The sequence below is a fragment of the Sylvia atricapilla genome, chromosome 13 (genome assembly GCF_009819655.1).
Source record: "Sylvia atricapilla isolate bSylAtr1 chromosome 13, bSylAtr1.pri, whole genome shotgun sequence".
Classification (NCBI taxonomy): Eukaryota; Metazoa; Chordata; class Aves; order Passeriformes; family Sylviidae; genus Sylvia; species Sylvia atricapilla.
In genome coordinates this window covers 5,459,657-5,478,907 of record NC_089152.1, presented here as the reverse complement: position 1 = coordinate 5,478,907, position 19,251 = coordinate 5,459,657, and the positions used below count along the sequence as shown (strand labels likewise).

The following is a 19,251-nucleotide window of genomic DNA, read 5'->3' as shown; positions in this document are numbered from 1 at the left end:
CTGGACTTGTTTTTTTTGTCCAAAACTGGAACTTCATGCAGCACCTTTGACTTTTACTCACTCATGGTGAGATGTCATCTTAAGCTGACCATGAATTTCCAGTTTCTTCACCAAAAAATGTTGCCCCTTTGTTTCATTCTCTTTTTATATTTTTTTCTATTATGACCTGGAGCTCATATTTGTTACATAGGCTCCAGATGTGAGGAATTTGTTCAACTGGCTCACCTCCCTCTAATTTATTACCTATAGAATGTGTCTATGTCTTTCTGAGTTTTACAGAAACAGAAAATATGCTGAATTTCCTGGTGCTCCACACAACTGAAACCCTTACAGAGGCCTAGAATTACTTGGATTTTATCTGTTGAAACATTCTTTATTTTTCTGGACAAATTGAATCCCATGTACGTTTTTCCAAATTACTCTGTAAATGTAATTTCTCCAGCTTTTCAGTGTGACCAATGTGTTGCTGTTTTGGTTTCCTTCTTGGAAGGAAGTTATTTCTCCATGAGAGTCCTTCTGTTTCAACAAATGCAAGCTGTTCTTTACTTTGAAGACACTCTTCTGTCTCACTCTTTAGGCTGGTCTGATGAGACACTGCTGGTCACAGTTTGGAGAAGGTCAGAGGGGCAGCCAAGGAGCCAGAATCCCGTCCACCCTCCCAGGCTGGCTGGCAAGGACAGACACACGGTCTCCTTATGACAGAGAGAAGTAAGTCTGCAAAGCTCTTCTTCCCTGGATGCAGTTGCATTTTATGCTGGTGCATGTTCTCCTGCTGTTTCTACTGCTCTTTGGCCAGTTCCTCTTCCCTTGGTTTTGTCTGAGCATTTCCTGGGACAAGAGCAAGATTTTTTGTATTTCTGCAGCACCAAGCACAGCAGCTCCCCAGTCTCAGTGATGAGGACTGTGAGATGCCTCGTGCAATGCAGGTAATCAATAATATAAATTAGAGAATGGTTATTAAATGGCAGTAGGGGAGCAGAATGGGAGAGGAACCAGAAAGACAGTTCCAAGCTACGTATTTGAGACACCCACTCCTTGACCTTGATAACTGGTGGATCAAACAGCAGTTGGACTTCCATGGTCCTTGTGGGTCCCTTCCCACTAGGGATATTCTACAATTCTGTGATTATTGCACTGATGTTTGCAGAACTGTAGGGTCACCAGGACCAGAATCAGTTCTTCTGGGCAGTGAGTGACAGCAGTGCTTTTATTTTGGCAGGGCAGCACCATTCCAGCCACCAGCACAAGGCAAAAACATGCACACACAGAGCACCCTCCTGCCCATGAGGCAGAGCACCCTTCAGACATCCCACCTCACCTGCTGACACAACCCTTCAGCGCCCACCAAAATCAAATGCAGCTAATTGGGAGGTGATGACAGCCAGGGCACTGCAGCGTTTGCATGCTAATTCCTCGATTTTAGCATCACACAGCCAAAGTACAGGTAAAATGAGACTTTGCACTTCATTCCACACTATTTCCTGCCTTCTCCACAGTACACACAAATACACACACACACACAGACACACACTTTTTCTCTTGAGCTGACCTGAAGCCAAAAATCAGCTGGAGATTGCATTACACGTGCTTTCCAAAAGGCTGGCCAACAACATCAAGGGGCAACATGTTTTTTGGTTGTTTTTTTTTTTTCCCTCTTGTTAGGACAGGGCTGCAAACGCAACTGTAGATGGGTCTTTGGAAATCACAGCAACCCAGCTCATGTGGGGACAACAGAACTCTTTCCACAGGTTGGGTTACAGCTTCCTCATGCTTTTTATGCCAGGGCTTAGGATGGATTCCTGGGTCTTGTATCACATGATACTGCTGAAGTTTTGTTTCGAGTACCCAACCTCCTCCCCTGTTCTACCACTGGCATCTGCCCCTGCTCTAAGTCTACCAATTATTTCCTTTAAGTGTCAGCAGCACACCAGACACACTGAGATATGACCTTTCTTCTAGTTGATGCTGTTAAACTATTACTTGAAACTGAAGTTGCAGTTGACAAGTGCTGCTTCAGTCACTAATAACTACTTCAGACGTGCTACTGGTGTCTGGGCTCTTAATGCTGTGGCTCAGGGCTCAGGGAGTGTCTTTACAGGTCACTTAGAGCCATCCATCTGATCTGAAACAAGATCAGTCAGTCTCTCCTCTGGCTCTGTGCCTTGCTTGCCAGGAGGTTCTGTCTCCATCCCCCCAGGGCTCCAGCAGTGGCACATCTGGGTGGCTTTAGGGGCTGCCCAGCTCCCAGAAAATCCCACTTTGGGACGTACCTGTGGGCCACTAGCTGAGTTTTTCTGTTTGCAGCCAAAAAAAAAAAGTAAAAATGTGGAGGCTCCAGTTCCTTGAGGTTGAATACAGTCCTCTCAAGGGAGAAAGATCTCCTTTGCTTGCTTGCATCACAATTTGCTTTCTGTTTTGATTTTTTTTTTATTTTTTTTTAAGCAGGTTGAACACCTTCTTGAGAAAACAGGATTTCTGCATGGAAGGAGGATGAGTACTCAGACACACACCTAAATTTTGCAATATCAGGTAACGAATAGCTTTCATTTCCCACTCCCCTTTCTTCAGGCTCAACTGCTTCAGTCTAATCAAAGCATCTGAGCTATCACAGACACAGAAGATTCACAGTTTGGCAGAGGTCACGAATATTTCCTTTATATTTTGGAAGGGGTTTGGCACAGTCTTAGGATAAATTTTGAACAGAATAATATAAGGGAAGGCCATATCATCGGGGGCACTGAGCCTTATGCCCAGTTACTGCAGAGAATCCTCTGAGAGATGTGAAATCCAGAACAACCTCCACTTTTTCTTTGTCTCCTGCACATAAGAGGCTACAATGTGGTATAACAAACTAGGTCTGGCTTCTCAATAGAAAAAAGATATGTCAGGTTTTAAGTCTCCTTGACATGACAACATCTTCATCTAAATTGTGAAGCCATCCTTTGGATAGCCCAGCCTTGGTCTAATGTCTTTCAGAAAATGATGCTCATTTAATTCCTGAAATGTGAAATCTAGGTCTCAGGTCAAGAGCATAGATGTTGTTTAGCTGAAAAATTTAGATCCATCAGACTGTCTGCAAGAGTCTGCAACTTTTCAAACTTTAGATTGCAACTAGACTCTCACTGCTATATATATAGTCTTTTGAAGAGTAGCATCTAAATAAAAATACCCTTGAAGTACAGGGCACTTTTTATGCTCCCACCCTCACAATTTTTTAGGAAACAAAAGACTTCTTCAGGGCCACAACTTGTCTGCACAGAACAAATAGCCAGACCTCAGCTAAACTTTATTCCTTTTTCACTCTATATCCGGCCCTGAATTCTTCCCTCAGGCAGGATTTTGATGGGATTTGATGGGAGAATCCCCTAAGACAGGCAGGGTCAGATCACACAGATGAAGGGGCTTGACAATATGGGAGATATGGAAGCACCTCAGCCAGAGTAGGGCAGTTACTTCATGGGAAAATAAACCAAGTTCTTATCTTAGTAATTGCATGGACAAATTAAATCTAGTCCCAAGCAATCAGGACTCACCCCTTCACTGTTACAAGATGACAGACCTCCAGCCAACCCACATATCCTTTGGTAGTGGAATGATCAGCTGAATCTCTTGCCAGGCAGATTTCTAATTCTCATAAGATGTTTTGGTTATGGGCAGGATCACAGGGAAACTCTCATCCTCAATGGGAAACACAGCTGGGCCAAAGGAAACCTTGTGTGGCACCTGTGTCTAGAGCAGATCACACACACATACGAGCTTCCAGAAGGCAACAGAAAGTCCATTCATATGGCAGTTGTGTCTTTATATCCTCTCCATGTGTATGAATTTATGGTTGTATGAACAGCCATATCCAGTTATTGAAGTATTTGATGATCCAAAGTGCTCAAGGCCTTCTTATTCCATCTCATTCACCGTTAAAGTTCTGCACAACCTTTTTACTGGCTTTCAGCCTGCCATAAATACAAATGACTTGCCAATAAAAGCTGGTATCTCCCTCTGTCAGGAGGACTATAGCATCGTTGTTATTTAAGAGGTGGCAGTTTTGACACAATTCTTATTTAAAATTTGTAAAAGGAAAAAAGATGATGTAATAAATCTGCATGTTCTTCCTAAGCAGCCACTGAAAGTGGATGCTCTTTCCCTTTCCAAAAGCATCAGCCGTTTAATGTTTCCAAAGTTGTTTTTGCATGAATTAGGGCGTTGGAGTGAAGTACTGTCAGTTACAGAACCACGCTGTTGTCTCCAGCTAATTTTGCATTAGTAGCTCTTTTAAACTGCTAAATCTAGTTTTTAGTGTATGATGATTTTGTTTAGTGATGGTGTAAAACAGCTGCTACTTTTCTGATGAGTTGCCTGTTTTCCATTTTATGTCTCTGCAAGATGTTGGGTTTCATCATGGCCCCATCTGACAGGCAGCTGAGACAACCTGTAAAAAACCTCCAAAACACAACGAAAATGCAAAGAACCCCAAATCCAGGGCTTCAACCACCCATGCAGCCAAACTCCAGAGTTATCAGTCCTTCTCTATCTTTACTGGTACCCTCAGACCATCTCAATTCTGCTCTAGGATGATGTAAATGAGGAGAGCAGGATGAACAGCAAAGCAGGAAACTTGCTGCTCTAAAAGGGAAAGTGAGTGTCCATCCAGCACCCCCAGACTGTTTCTGGGGGGCTGATTCAGATTAGGATGGCTGTGCTCTTTGCATCCTTGCTGCTCATGCTGCTGCTCCCAGCTCTCTGCCTGGCCAGAAGGATGAAATTATGGCTTGGATGAAATTATGGCTTGGGGTGTTTTTCCAAAGTAATTAATCACTCTGCTATCCTCAGATTCTGCTTGCAGCCACTGCTTCTTCTGAGTGTTGTTTTGCCACTGAATTGCTTGGGTGCCAAACTCTGCCGAGGACGTGGCTGCTCATGGCCATGGGAGAAGGGAGCAAGGGCCAGACTGCTCATGACTTAGTTACCCCTCACTGACATTTCAAGGGGCCTCTCTTAAGCAAAATCCCCTCTATAGGTGTTTTGCATTTGGTGTTCACCAGAGGTTCTCATGAGGAAACACTTAGTGGTCATCCCATAGATACTTTGCTACTTTCCCAAAGAGGCAAACAGCACTGCTTTCTTCAGTGGCAGAAAGCTGAATGGTTGTCTTTGATCTTGTCTTATCCCCTGTATCCTGTGGGCTGGCATTCGTTCCATGTGTTCCAAGCAAGAAAATGACAAAACTCATAAAGGAAGCACTCAGAGACTTTCTCAAAGAGGTGAAGACTAAGATCTTTCCAATAATAACCCACACTCCATAAAAAGACCTTAGATTCTGGATAGACAAATTGGAAGCAGCTTGCCTCCCTGATTCTTCCTTCCTTTTGCACTTACTCTCCACCCCAACACAACGCAGGCTTTTCCAAAAGCAGTGCAGCCCATTGAACAGCGGTGGTCTAAACTGTTATGGAGATCTTAAACTGCTGAATTGTTACAAGCTGAAATTGATTGCAACTGAGCCTGTGGACTGAAGTGCTGGAAACAGCACAGAGAGAAGTGGGGAAAGGGTATGAAAGATCTTGCTTTATTATTTGGGTTTTTTTTTTCTCTTTCATAAGATTTCTGAACAATTTGGCCTTGATGAGTTCTGCATCTCTCTCAATAGCCATAGGACTGCTTTTCCTGGTATTTTCAACATAAAAAGTATTCTTGGTTTGCCTTCCAACTTGCTGGTTGTTGTGTAATTTCTAAAGAATTCTAAAAGTCTGCTTCAAAGTCAGATCCAGAGGGGAAAATCTATGATGTCAGATCCAGAGGGAAAAATACTACAAAATTTACTCCCCCTCAAGCTAAAAAACCCTCTCTTTTTTAGCTTTCCAAAACTAAAAATCTTCTTAGCCTCTTTCACTCTATTCTCCCTTGATTCTATTTGCACCCTCACCACGAGAGCATCTGAACACCTCGGAGTAGTACATTAAGCAACGTGACTAACATCTGTCTCTCAGCATCCTTAAAATGAATTGAGTGCTCGTGCAGGATCAGTAGTGCTGGAGACAGACAGTCTCTGCCCAGCTTCAGGGCTGGCACAGTTTGGGTGAGACCCTGGTGGTGGTTCCCCCAGCCTGATGTCCCTTTGTCCCTCAAATGCCAGCTCATGCACTGGGGAAGCTTCTCTGCCCCAAGGTTCTTTCCAGTGGGACAGAGAAGTCCAAGTAATTTGGGGAAATCAGATGAGGCTGTCAGTGTTTCCCTGCTCTCAGCTGCATGCTGAGGGACGTGTGTATGGTCTTGGGTGCCTGCAGTATTCAGGAGCCCAGATGGATCTAGCATCACTGATTTTCCAAGGTTTTCTGCCTTGCAAAGCTGGCTTTGTTTATTTTTAGCATCAGTTACAACTTAGGGCTATTGGTGGACAAGGATGTTGCTGTTTCTCACCATCAAAAACTTCCCTACCAGATTTTTTTGAGAGACAGTGTTCCCAGCTACTGAAATCAGGTCAATAAATGTCCCATGCTGAACAGAGCTGGGAGCCCTCTCCTCTGGAGCCAGCACCACAAGCAAGATCTGGGCATCCTGGGGCACTGTAATTTCAAGCAATATGTTTTCTTAATGGGCCAAATATGCTTTGCCTAATTTTGCTTCCAGTGCATGGGATTGTTATTGCTCAGTGGCCCCACACAGGTGTTTAAGCAGTTTTGTGGCAGGATATTCCAGTAGCAGCATGAGGTTTTATTGACTGTTACCTCAAGAGTAACTTCAGAGGAAACGACAACCCCAGCTGGTTGTGATGGATGCATGTGGAGCTGTGGCAGAATACTCAGGACCCAGTGACCTCTCTGTCATGGTCTATCATATTTTGGGTAAGAATGTAATGCAACTGTAAAAGGACACTGCTTTTCATGCAGTGAGAAGAATTAGGAGGGATGAAGTTACTAAATTACTTGTTTTCCCTGAAATTGTTGGCTTGTCAGCTCTGATAATATGAACATACTGAGGGTAGGTCAATAAGTGAAATAAGTTCCATATTTTGTGAGGATTCTAGGTTGTGGGGTTTAATTTGGTCTATGAGTGTGCATTAAATGGTAGACTAGGGGACTGTGGTCTCTGTGTGGTAACCTAAATTATAAATTTCACAGCTTTAGACACATAAGAGATATCTGACCCACAACTTGCCCTTGTTCCAGTTCTATAGTAGGTCAAAACCCAGGTGAGCACCACTAATTTCTCCTCAGTGCCACCAGCCTGTACCTTGCCATCCATAAAAAGCAAACCCAGGTACCTGGCTGTTTGGAACCCCAACAGGCTCCAGCAGGACCTACTCAGGGCATGTTCCAGAGCCTTTTTCTCTGGGTGATTTCTGGGACTGTGCTCCACTGCTAGCAGCAATGGAAACATGAGCTATCTGATCAAGACAGATAAATACATCTATTTCAGAATACATAATCTTACCACATATGTGAAGTAGTTTAATCATTAGCAAGTTGTCAAGCTTTTATTGAATGGAATTAGCCTCTTTATTTCTGGTCAGGATCAATCTTTTTTTCCCCTTCCCAGTACAATAAATGCTTATATGTTACACATTGCAGCGTCTGGGGCAGATGACACTTGCCAAAGGGTTTGATGATCAATTCTGATACAAGTCTGACATGAAGAAACAGGAGAGAATCTGCATCCGATGATCAGTGGGAGAGATAAATTCACATTTAATGCTTCTAAATGTCTGTGCACATTATACCCATCTCAAACACACAAAAGCAAGCACAGTGCACAAGATGATGCTTGGACAAGGACATGGACAGAGTACAGGGGTGAGGATGGCATTTCTCAGTGGAGTATTGCAGAATCGTGGGATTGAGAGCCTAGGTAGAATTAAGTGGGATATTAACTATAAAAATATGGGGCAGAGAAATAGCCTCTTGCCCACCAACTCTGGGACACAGAGGCCATGGGCAGACAAAAAAAACCCCAAAAAACAAAAAACAAAAACAAAACAAACAAAAAAACACCCCCAAAACAACAACAACAACAAAAAACCCAACAAAAAAACTTTCCATCTTTTCCTATTCACTAAAAATCTCTGTTAGATTTGCACCTCCAGTTAGGAGATGAATGAGAGACCTATTATCAGTCCCAGACCTTGGAGCCATGCCTTCATTTACCACCAGTCTGCTTTGCTCCTCTGCCTTTCCCTTTCCAAGCAGGGTTGTATATGAGTATTCATGAACACTCCTTATTATTTCTCCCCTCACAGTTGCTTTTTTCTTCCCACACCTGCCAACATTAGCTCCTTTCTTTGACTCACGCTGCTGTACAGCCTAATGCATGTGATCTCCATGCCAAGATGTTATTTAATTTCCCAACCAAGTTCTTTTGGCTTGGAATGAACTGAGCAATAGGAGCACAGGAGGGGAGGCATAGGCAGGGGTGGGAAGGGGAAGGAGAAAGAACAGGGACTCAAATTTGTGTTGCCTCTGGCTTCACACACCCAAGTTGTGTTGTGTGTGTCCAGGGAGCAGCGTGGGTGGGTGGAGATGGCAGCAGGGGGTTCATCTATGGCAGGTTGCTGAATCAGGAACCCTGACACTTGTGAAGTACTCTGTCAGGAACATTAAGTATCCAAAAGTGATAAAGCTTCAATTTGCTAGTCCATTAGACTAATTACTGCAATAATTAAGTAACTACTTGATTAGAACTAATGGGTACCTAATTATCCAGGAGAAAAGTATCAGGTGGCAATTATCAGGTGGCAATTAATAGACTGGAGTTAATGTCTTAGCACTGTCTTTGTATGAATTCATAAGCAAGGTAAAGAAAACAAACAATAACTTATTAATATTTATTGGTGCCACAGTGTTTTTCAGCTTGTTTCATTTACACAGAACCAATTAGTGAAAAGACAGTTAGTGTTGCAAAGATGTAAAGTGACTGAAGCAGGAGTTTGATTTTAAAGGAACAGGATCACATTAGCACTTATAAGCAAAGACAAATGGGTATCAGCCAGGGACTTGATTCTGGTGCTGCTAATTCATCAACAGAAGAAATCAGAGTAATTGAACTCAGTATTAATAATGAAACACATGGGAAGGCAGCTCCTGTCTTAATGGGGTTCACTTTAGTTTTGGTCCCTCCCTGGGTCTTCTTCAGCTTTTTCTTCACTGCCCAGGAAAAGCAGGGACACCTTGGTGAAGGAACGGGAACTTCCCGCTGGCAGGGGTGGGAGACACGGAAATAAAACCCTCCAGATCAATGCTGCCAGCTCTCTGAAGGAGACAGCTTCCCTGGGCAGCTAAAACCTGGGTGGCATCATGAAGGTGTGAGATGGCACAGCTGAATTCCTGCCCGTTCACCATGCTGGTGTAAAGAAACTACAACAGCTCCATTCCTGGCAATTCTCCCTTACCTCAGCACCCACTTGAAACATCACTGTGAGTTCCTGTGGATGAAGTCTAAGAGTAAATTTAACCTGCTTTAGACCTCAGATTGGAGTGCAGTTAGTTTCTGGGGGGGTAATTTTTAGTATTTTCTTTATGGTTTTTTTTCACGGCTATGCAAAGGTCCAGCTTCCCAGATTACAAAATTTGCTATTGTTTCCTTGAGGTCAATCCAACTTTAGTAATTTTTGCACAATGAAACTATGGCCTAGGATCTACTTTTCTTGCTCTCTTCTCCAAATTCAAGGAGCTTTAAATCTCCCAGCAGAAAAATTAAAAATCTAAGGTTTTTCTTTCCTACAAATCTTTATGATCCTAACGATCCACTAAAACGGCTTCAATCCAAAAACAGTTGTGCATACAAGTTGTCTCCTTGTCTCTCTATGGGAGAGCTCATATTAGCTGTAATTACTCTCCTGAGTAAGAGTTGTTAAAGTGTGATATACAATGAACTTGTGGCTGATTTTAGAGCACAGAATGAAGAGTTCCCTTATAAACCTCAATCCTTTGAAATTCAGCTGTGAGTAAATGAAAGGCCAAATTCTAAGATGGCTTTTGCAGTTCTGCACAGTATATGGTTTTATGGAAGTGGAAGGTCTTGCCTCTACAGCAGCTATTCCCCCCCCCCCCCCCATCCTTTTTTACATGTTATAAATAAATGAAAGATATCCTAATCATATTTTAGACTGTGTGCAGAGTCAGATGCTAAACCATAATGTCTGTATATTAGAACATGTGGAATGATAAATGGAGATAAATCTAAAATTTATAGAACATGAACATTTGCATAAACTGCAATATCCAAACACATAGGCTGTTAAGTAACAATTGTCACAAAGGGCATAAAAAATTCAACTTTGTTTCATGGAAAGAGCTCAAATTCCTAACATGATTAAGATAATATATCATTTGTTCCTATCTTATTAAAGGCGTAATTGTTGTTAGACACAGAAGTGGCATTAACTCTAATCTGGCTTTATATATGTACAAATAGGAGGGGAGGTGGATCTGAAAATTGATGCTTTTGGTGATCCATAGGCATTTTATTAATGTTTGAATAATAACTGCCTGGAGGGCCTGTTATAAATTAAAGGGACGAATTGAGATATAAATTTTTATGAGGACTAGTTATACATTTCCATTATGTGTTTAAAAATGAAGGAATTACTGTGAACACAGCAGAACTCACATTTATTTGAGGTGATTTGGATGGGAGGGAAGGTGCAGTGAAGGAAGCTGCTTGCTGGCTGTAAGAAAGATGTATCTGTCCCTGTGAAAAGATATATCATATGTCATGCATGAACTCTCTTCTACAGCAGACTTTTCTCTGCAGCTGATTTCGCATGATTATTTATTTGACAACAGCAAGTGATGATATAGCAGTGAGTTTTAGCCCACTTAGAGAAGAATTCTTATTCTTAAATCATAGAGGATTTCCCAAACCCAACCACTGTCAAACTAGAGTTAATCTAACAGAGAAACGCAGTAATCTCTTTGGCATACATTTCTCATTATTCCTCCTGCTTGGGTATACACATCTTCATTTGCAGCGCATCTATGGGACCAGCAGCGTTTCAGAGCTTCCTTCTGCCCTTTGCTGAGGCTGCTTTTGGGAGCTCAGCTCTGATTGCTGAGAAAGCAGCAGCCTCCCTCTGTTATCCAGCAGCACTGATGCCCTGGGAGATCCTCACACAGTCCCACCAACGTGCTCTGATGTGACGGCTCAGGGGATGACAACCCAATGCCTTCACTCAGGCAGCCTTGGCCAAAACCCACGTCTGTTCATCAGGGAGAGGAGGCAGGATGCCAGTATTTAGACAGCCACTTAATATGTGGGGACCTGTTTTCCATGCCCTGATTAATTGGAACTGACCACGGAGGGCAAAGTCTCCTAGATGAAATGCTACAGAGTTTGACCCTCGTTTAGAGGCTTGATTGCTCCGGACTTCAATAGATGCCAGCAAGCTTGATGCCTTGGAGGTCTTTATCTGTATTCTCTGTGCCTCAGTTCCTTGTCTGTAAAATAGGAGGGCTCACAGGAGTGATTGGAGGAGGAATGTGTTCATTGGGATGATATCCAGAGAGATGGCAATGTTGTATCATCTGCAGACATCCACACCAAGGTAGCAGCTGTGCAAGCGTGTGCCAGGGGAGCTTTATTATAAGACACTCAGCACAGGGGCCTTCTATTTTACAGCCTTTCATGTGAGTCAATTAATCAATTTAAATTTTGTAGGCTTTTTTTTTTTTTTTTTTTTTTTTTTTTTTTTTTCGCCCAACCCTCCCTTTAATTAGACTCACAAGGGCTGGGCAAGTATTTTCTTTTTGGACTAGACCTGATTCATTGGGAAAGAAGACTTGAGGATGCTCTTGGCTTGCAAAGAGCCTGAAGCATTGATGGAGTTGATAAAACATCAAGACCTAGCTCAACCTCATTTTCCATCTTTGAAGCATCACCCTTGGCTCTACCATTCTTGGAGATCACTGTGCACACTTGCAGGGGGTGATTGGCATTGCCTCTTGATCTACAAACAGTGTTATTTTTTCCTTCCCAGGGTTGAAATGAGGTGGTCTACAAGAAATACGACAAAATGTCCTCATGGTTCTGATTAAGATTCCTACTTTTAGCAGTGTTTTGAATCAGGACTGTATTCCCAGACAGCTCAGTCTGTGACAGGAAACCTGTCACGGGCAGGTTGTGACAGTGAGAGGAAGGATCAGGTCTGCTTGGTTCCTACACAGTTGGTTCAGCTTTCTACAACCTCGGTGTTTTGTCTCCAATCTTTCAGCTGAGAAACACAATTTGTGACACTCCCAACCTTACTCAGATGAGCCTCTCAGTGTCTGTTACCTTCAAGGATTGTACCATAGTTGTGTCTCTCTCTTTTCTCCATAAAGTCATACAAACAAAGTGATTGTTGTGAAAATATCATCCAACAAGCTTGAAGCAGCAAAAAATTATTCTCCCAGTCAACTGGAGCCTTTTCTAAATGCATTACAGTGCTGGACAAGTGACTAATTAGGCAAGACTCTTACTGTCTGTTTTTCAAAACTATGTTTTTTCTGTATGTGTTATTGAAGGGACAGATTCACAAGAGTTTCTTTAGGGAAGATGCAGGGGAATGTTATAGAGAGTAAGTTCTATGACAGAATTAGCAAATGTATTAAGTACAGTGCCAATCTGGTATAGCAGAAATGACTAAATACCCATCAGGGCCTGTCACTCGTCAAGAAGTGAAATCTTAGACCCATTTAAGTCAATGACAAATGTTCACAGAATCTGGCTGCAAGTTAATAAATGTTTGGAGCCTGTATAACTCAAACTCTGATATTTGTCAGATTAATTATTTGACTGATCTTATTGTGTGTCAAACAATTTCTTTGTGGAGTTAGAATGCTTTGTGTTGCATTATCTATAATTCTGATTAAGAAAACATCATGCAAGTATGGAGATATATCATTACAAGTTTTATATCACGTCATAAAGAGTTATTATATATAATCTTATAATATAACTAAATATGGGATTGAAAAATGTTCAAAAGGAGCCACGGTTGAGGCTGTATTTTCTGCCTTATTTTTTGACATTTCCTGGTTTAGGAGTCTTTTAATACTCAATCTGAACTTTCTTTTATCATATTCTTTTTGTTAAGCTACATTTATGTAAAAGGAAAGAAAATAACTCTACGTGTACACCAATTCCTTCAGCTTACACTTGCCTTTAATACAAAACAGAGGATTTCAGGACTATATACATCAGGTGTTTTCAGCAAAGTAGCAGCAGCAAATCATAGACATTTGTCATTCCTTGGAGCTGTCTGACAGTTCTGACAATTCATTAGGCTGGGCTGAAAAGAGGTTTAGAAAGCGAAGGAAGGATCACAGGTAGTGGAGTTGCCTTTGCATGATCCAGTAATAGCTGATTTGTATCATTTTTGGTGATGGATACACTCTTCAGATTAAACTCAGCTGAATTTTCCTCATTTATTCTTTTCTTTTTCTTTCTCTTTTCTTTCAACAGGAGCTTCTGGGCACGTTAGTCTAGATTTAGACCTCGATTTATCCCAAGGAGTAGATGCCTAGGAAATTCTTCCTGGAACCTCCTGATATTTATGGCTTTTCTGAGCTAAGGGGAAGTGAAGTGAGTTTTGATATTCAGTTTGTACCCAGTGAGGTTTTCTTTTCCAGTGTGTTTGAGTTACATTCTTTGCTGTGGCTGTACCATGACACGTGCCATTCTTCAAAGTCAGAGCCGTTCCTGCCGGGCTCTATGCAAATCAAACTTGTGACTTAGTGCAGAGATAAGTGCCTCCATTATCCCACTCCTTCCACTTGCTGATTTGCTTTTGAGACTCGTACACAAGCAATTTTTTGACTCAAAGGCAAATCCTTTGCAATAACGCTGAATCCGCAGAATAGACCACCTGGAAAATATGTGATCTTCCATTGGAAAGCCTCTTCCTTTTCCAGGTTGGTGGGCTGTTCCAAATCATGAGACCATGTAAAATGCCTGGGTCAGAGTCTGAGTGGGTGAGGCGCTGCTGTCCAGCCAGGGAGCGTCCCTGGGGTCAGGCAGATGATGGTTCCCTGGATCAGCAATATCAGGGAGCCTGCTGTGCCCTGCAGAGGATGAATAGCTTTCCATCTTCATTCTGTCTGTTTTATAGCTGCCACAGAAGAAGCAGTCTGAGATTGAGCCTGACCCAGTGGTGTTATATGTAGGTCTTTACAAGAGCAATATTTGCTCTTGATGACCATCGGAACATAGTCCCTTAAAGAACCCTAAAATAGCCCTAAAAGAAGGGCTTGTTCACTGGCATGTTTTGGGGGGTTATTTTTTAACATGTGAAGTTTTTCAGGCCCCCAAAATCAACTGTAAATTCTAAGTACTTCCTAATTTGTACCTTTTTTTCTTTTTTTTTTTTCTTCTCTAAGGTTCAAAGTGTTGACAGCACTGCCTCACCATCCATCTTGGACACAACTCCTTCTTCAAGGTAAAGTTTCCTGCCCATCTTGGCCAAATAGAGAGACTCAGGTTTTAGCTGGACAGTTCCAGAAATGCAAATTATCTCAGCCTTCTGCTTCTTCCAGTATGTGTTTATGGGTGCAAAATCAGTCTCTTTCCTGCAGAAATACAGGCATTTCCCTGTGATCTCACGTGCAGGACTGGTCAGTATAAAGCAAAGAAATGACACTCGTGGATGTTGGATCATGTATCACCTTGTCTGATGTGCATCCAGATTTGCTGGTATGTTTGGGGGGGGGGGGGTTGCAGTGATTTTTGCAGTCGGTTTTGAGTGACAGGCTATACGTGTTGGTTTATAATTCTGGAGTTGTGAGTGTGGGTTGAACTGTTGGCATTAATTATTTTCAATACTGAGTCAGAGGCTGAATTACAGGATCCCACCCATGGATATAGGAGAAAACAAAGAAACAAGCGGCCTTCCTCTCCCTCCCCTGACATAAGTCATATTTTGTCTCCTATGACCTCAACCGGCCCTTTAAATTTCATATCAAGCATTAGAAAGAAAGAGGTCAAAGTAAGAGCCCCGTTGAAAAAAAACCCACAGCCAACCCAGATATGAACTATGGGAACTTGTCATCTTATCATCCTAATTGAAGTCATTCTGCAATGTATGACAGTCCATCATATATTCTGCCAGTCAGTGTGTCATACATGATGTGTAACAAGAGAGCTCATAAACCCAGAGGGGAAGCCCCTTCTTTTTTTATTACTTTATTTGATCATTTTCATAAAAAGTCCCCTTGCTCAATACAGAGGGACGTGTTTATTAGCCCCATTAAAGCTTTGTCCATTCATTTGACACTGTGATTTACACAGCTTTACCACAAAAGAATCCCATTATTTCCAGTCTGGGGAGGTGTCTTTTTTATTGCGTGATGAAAAATAAGTATTTAATTCCACAGGTGAAGGCAAAGAAAGGGGAGGTTGTTGTCAAAGGCTCACAAGTAAACAAAAGGATGCTTTAGGTATAATTGACTCAGAGAAAGAAAACATTCCCAGTAAATATAGAAAAATAAATAAATAAAGATGCTCTTCCTATGGAGTGGGAATTTAACTGGGCTCAGCTGAACTTTTTTTTCCCCCTGCGTGCCTTCATTAAAAACAGCAGAATTTGGCAAAATTTCCCTCTGTGTTCTACTCATGAATGTTTCTAGAAAATATCAGCTTTCATACGCAAATATTCTTGAAGTGAAATTGGTGGCTTCCTTTGAACACAGCTAGTGCCTCAAATCCCATCTGCTTTTCCTACAACACGCCCACTCATTATCTAGCTTATTTGGCTTTATTTTATTTTTTTTAAATGAACACAAATTAAGCTATTTAATCAAATATGTACATGATTACATGGCATTTTTGCATAAGAGTTATACACCCACGGAAATCATTAATCACAGATAACAACACTATGTTAAAATTAGACATTTTGTTTTCTTTTTGTGTGTGTGTGCTTTTTAACATAATATCCTGCGTAGCTCTAATTTCACCTCTACTCTCATTTGAATAAATCAGAATTGTTTTACAACAAATTATTCATTTGTCTGTAGCTCTGATAATTGGTATTTATGTTTAGACTTGATCTCAGAGGAATAAAAATACAGAACTTGAAAATAAAATCGGTATGGTTCAAATCCCTCTTTTTCTTTTTTATTTTTCCCCTTTTTTTGCTTGCAGAGAATGTCACCATGAATGTCCATTGGCAAACTGGATAAGAAAGAGTGTCACAGTGCAGGACAACCTAGAAGATGACAGGTATTTCCAGGCATAGCAATGATGAGATCAAATTCCCCTCAACCTGCCTTGTTTGCTGATCTTTTAATCAGATTCAACTTCACTGCAGCTACAGCACAAGGTTCCCTGACAATGTATGACAGCATGTGACAGAAAAATATTTTGATTTTTTCTTCTTTTTTGACCATTTGATGCTATTTGAGATAAATCTGAAGCCCCAGCAGCATCTGACAAATCTACCAAACTACATTAGTGGAGGTTTTTAACTCTTCACACTTGAACTGGAGGGTTTGGGGTTTGTGCTCGTGTGTTTGTAGTGCAATCCAAACAGGAAATCTGGGAAATTATCTAAACCCTTTGAGGTTAACCTGCCATGAAAGACCATCAATGACAGAAAAGGACATTATTAAGCAGGAGCTAACCTTGCTCAAAAAGAACCACTGTGTGAACCCAGAGTCCAAAGAACAACACCCAGGGCTGTTTGTGGTCCCACAGGGATATGTACTTCATTCTCATCTCCACCTCTCCAAATTTCCTCTGAACTGCTTCTGAGCTGAATTCTTGAGAAAAAAAAAACACCCGCAAATTTTGAATGGTACTTATCAACCTTTTCCCTACAATCTGCTTCATATTCCTGTCACACCCATGTTCTTGCAGTGTCTTGGGGAAATGCTTGGATCAAAGATAAGAGAGAACAAGGAAAAGAATGAATCAAGAAACAAACAACAACACAAAACCAGCACCCCCCAAACTTTTTGATGGAACTCCTCTGTGGATTGTGTGCATGGTTACAGCCAAGTTAAAACTGCCTTCTTCTTCACCAGTACTTAATTCCTGCAAGATCAGGCTCCCTTTGATCTTGAGGATTGAAATGATCTGGAAATGAAACAGCCAGTGCTTTGCAGAAAATCTGGAGAGAGTCCCAGACATGGCTTTCACCTGGAAGGCTTCCAAAACAGGATGAAATCTCTCTGGTTTCAGAACAAATTGCAAGATTTTTTTCTCTATGTCTAGTCCAACTGTGGAACTCTAGCCCTGATGTCTGCTGCTTCCCAAAGCACAGATGTAATAATCTCTGAGGTGAAATGAGAACGTTATTCCCCCATCTTCTCCTCTTTGCCTCCCCTCTGAGGATTGAGGGCTGAGAGAATTTTATGAAAGTGAGGGCTTAAAGTTTTGGGCAGACTTAATTTGAGGAGACAGTTGGTTATAACCCAGGCTAAGGCCATCCACGTGAAGGTTGGAGAGGACACAGCACCAGGAGCATCTGTGACATCTGGATCCTGTTGAAAGCTCAGAAATATCTGCCTGGCTTCACGTGACCTGGCCCCAAAGCCAAAAGGGCTGAGAAATGTGGTTAAGAGACTGCAGCAAGCTCTGCCCTAGCAAATGAGTCCCACTGAGAAAGCAAGCACATCAATATTTCTTTGAGTCTGTTTCTTTTAGTGAATATATTTCCATATGTTGCATTAATATTTCTTTTATTGGGGCTTGTAAGTCCATCTGGTATTTGTATTGGGAGGGCTTGAGCTGGCAGATCCCTGCACTGCTGTTACACACAGATCTGGACAGCCCTTGCAAGGACGGGTAGGTCGTTGGATAGGGACAACATCTCCTCAGCTGCCTTTTTAATTGGATAAACTTCTCAAATCAATCAAGATAACCAGGTTACTTATTGTCAATTAGCTCCCACTGGGCCAGTGTTACAACATAAGTATGGGTTGAGTATAAGGTAGAGCAGTCCAGAGTAAAGAAACTTCTCAGATACTGTACAGTGTAGCAACTCTGCTCTAGGTGGTGTAAAGGAGGAAAGATACCTGGGTAACAACATTAAACAAAAAATGTGCTGAAATACCACACTTTGCCAAGACAATAAGAATCGCTTTCCTTTGAATGTATTATTAAGGAATTGGGGAATAATTATCTGCTTTAATACAAGCTTTTTCCTTCTGCATGATTAACTTCAGTGATATCAACAGAGAGTGTGATGACTCTGAAGTGACAGCTCCTGGTAGCACGTTCTGGGATTAGCAGAAAACAGGTTGTCACTTTACCCCAGTCAGGAGCAGCCAGTCGCTGTGTGCCGAGGGCTGGGCAGCAGAGCTGGGTTCTGCACCAGACATCTGACAGCCCAAGTGGGCAGCAGCAGGTCCAGCCTCCTGCCAGGTGGCTCCCAGGTCGGGCGTGCAGGGCTCTGCTCCAGCAGGAGATTGGATTTCCTCAGGCAGCACCGTGTGGTTTTTGGCTGAGCGGCTTCCAGACTGAGAGCACTCCCTGCGCTGAGCTGTGACTTGCTCTGTTCTTTGCACAGTGCACCGAGCTGATTTTAAAACACTGTGCACTTTTCAAATGCCTGGCTCTAACGCCAGTCCTGTGTCTGGCTGCTCGACGTGCAAAGTGACAGCGCAAGCACCAGCCCCTGGAGGGGATGGAGAGAGAGGTAGGACAAACACGCCAGAGCTCTGAGCAATGGCATGAAACAACAACAACAACAAATCCTTTCGTTTTTGCAAAAGTTGTAAAAAAGTCTGTCATGGCTTTTGTAGAAATTAATCAATATATGGAAAACTGCATAACAAATGTGGGGGCAGCAAGAATCTGTCTGTAAATTAAAATACTGTGAGTTTCTAGAGCTAACTAGGGGAAAGCACTGGGGTTACTAGCAGGGCTCTGGAGCCAAGACAGAGTCCATGGAAGTGGATCCTTCACTAGAGTCCACATTTTGTCAATGTCAGAATACGTAAGAACTGTAAAACAAAGCAAATCGCACGTATGGAAAGAAACTAGAAATTTAGTCCTGCATCACATTCCTTTGAAAATTTCGTAATTATTTAAAAAAAAAAAAAAGATTAAATGTCCATATATATTTTTTTAGGAAAAATAGGAGGTGAAAAGATTAATTCTCAAAATCTGTGGAATATACAGTGATGAGTTACTGAGGGTTGCAGTGAGGGGGGGTGTTTTTGTAATTCTGTAGGCATCTCAGTCCTCTGGTGAAATGATGTATGGGGCAATCGTCTGGTAGGGGCTGATGGGATGTAAATGAAACTAATTAAGGAAATGTCAAACATAATTAATAAAACAGGT

The 19,251-nt window shown here is 41.9% G+C and overlaps 1 long non-coding RNA gene across 1 annotated transcript; it reads left to right on the top strand.

Annotated features, from left to right (window-relative positions):
- The first annotated feature begins 16,106 nt into the window (after nucleotides 1–16,106).
- LOC136366771 (uncharacterized) lies at nucleotides 16,107–18,987 on the top strand. The gene is made up of 2 exons (XR_010744573.1): nucleotides 16,107–16,185; nucleotides 16,482–18,987. It is a non-coding gene; the product is annotated as an uncharacterized lncRNA (long non-coding RNA).
- Nucleotides 18,988–19,251: the final 264 nt, after the last annotated feature.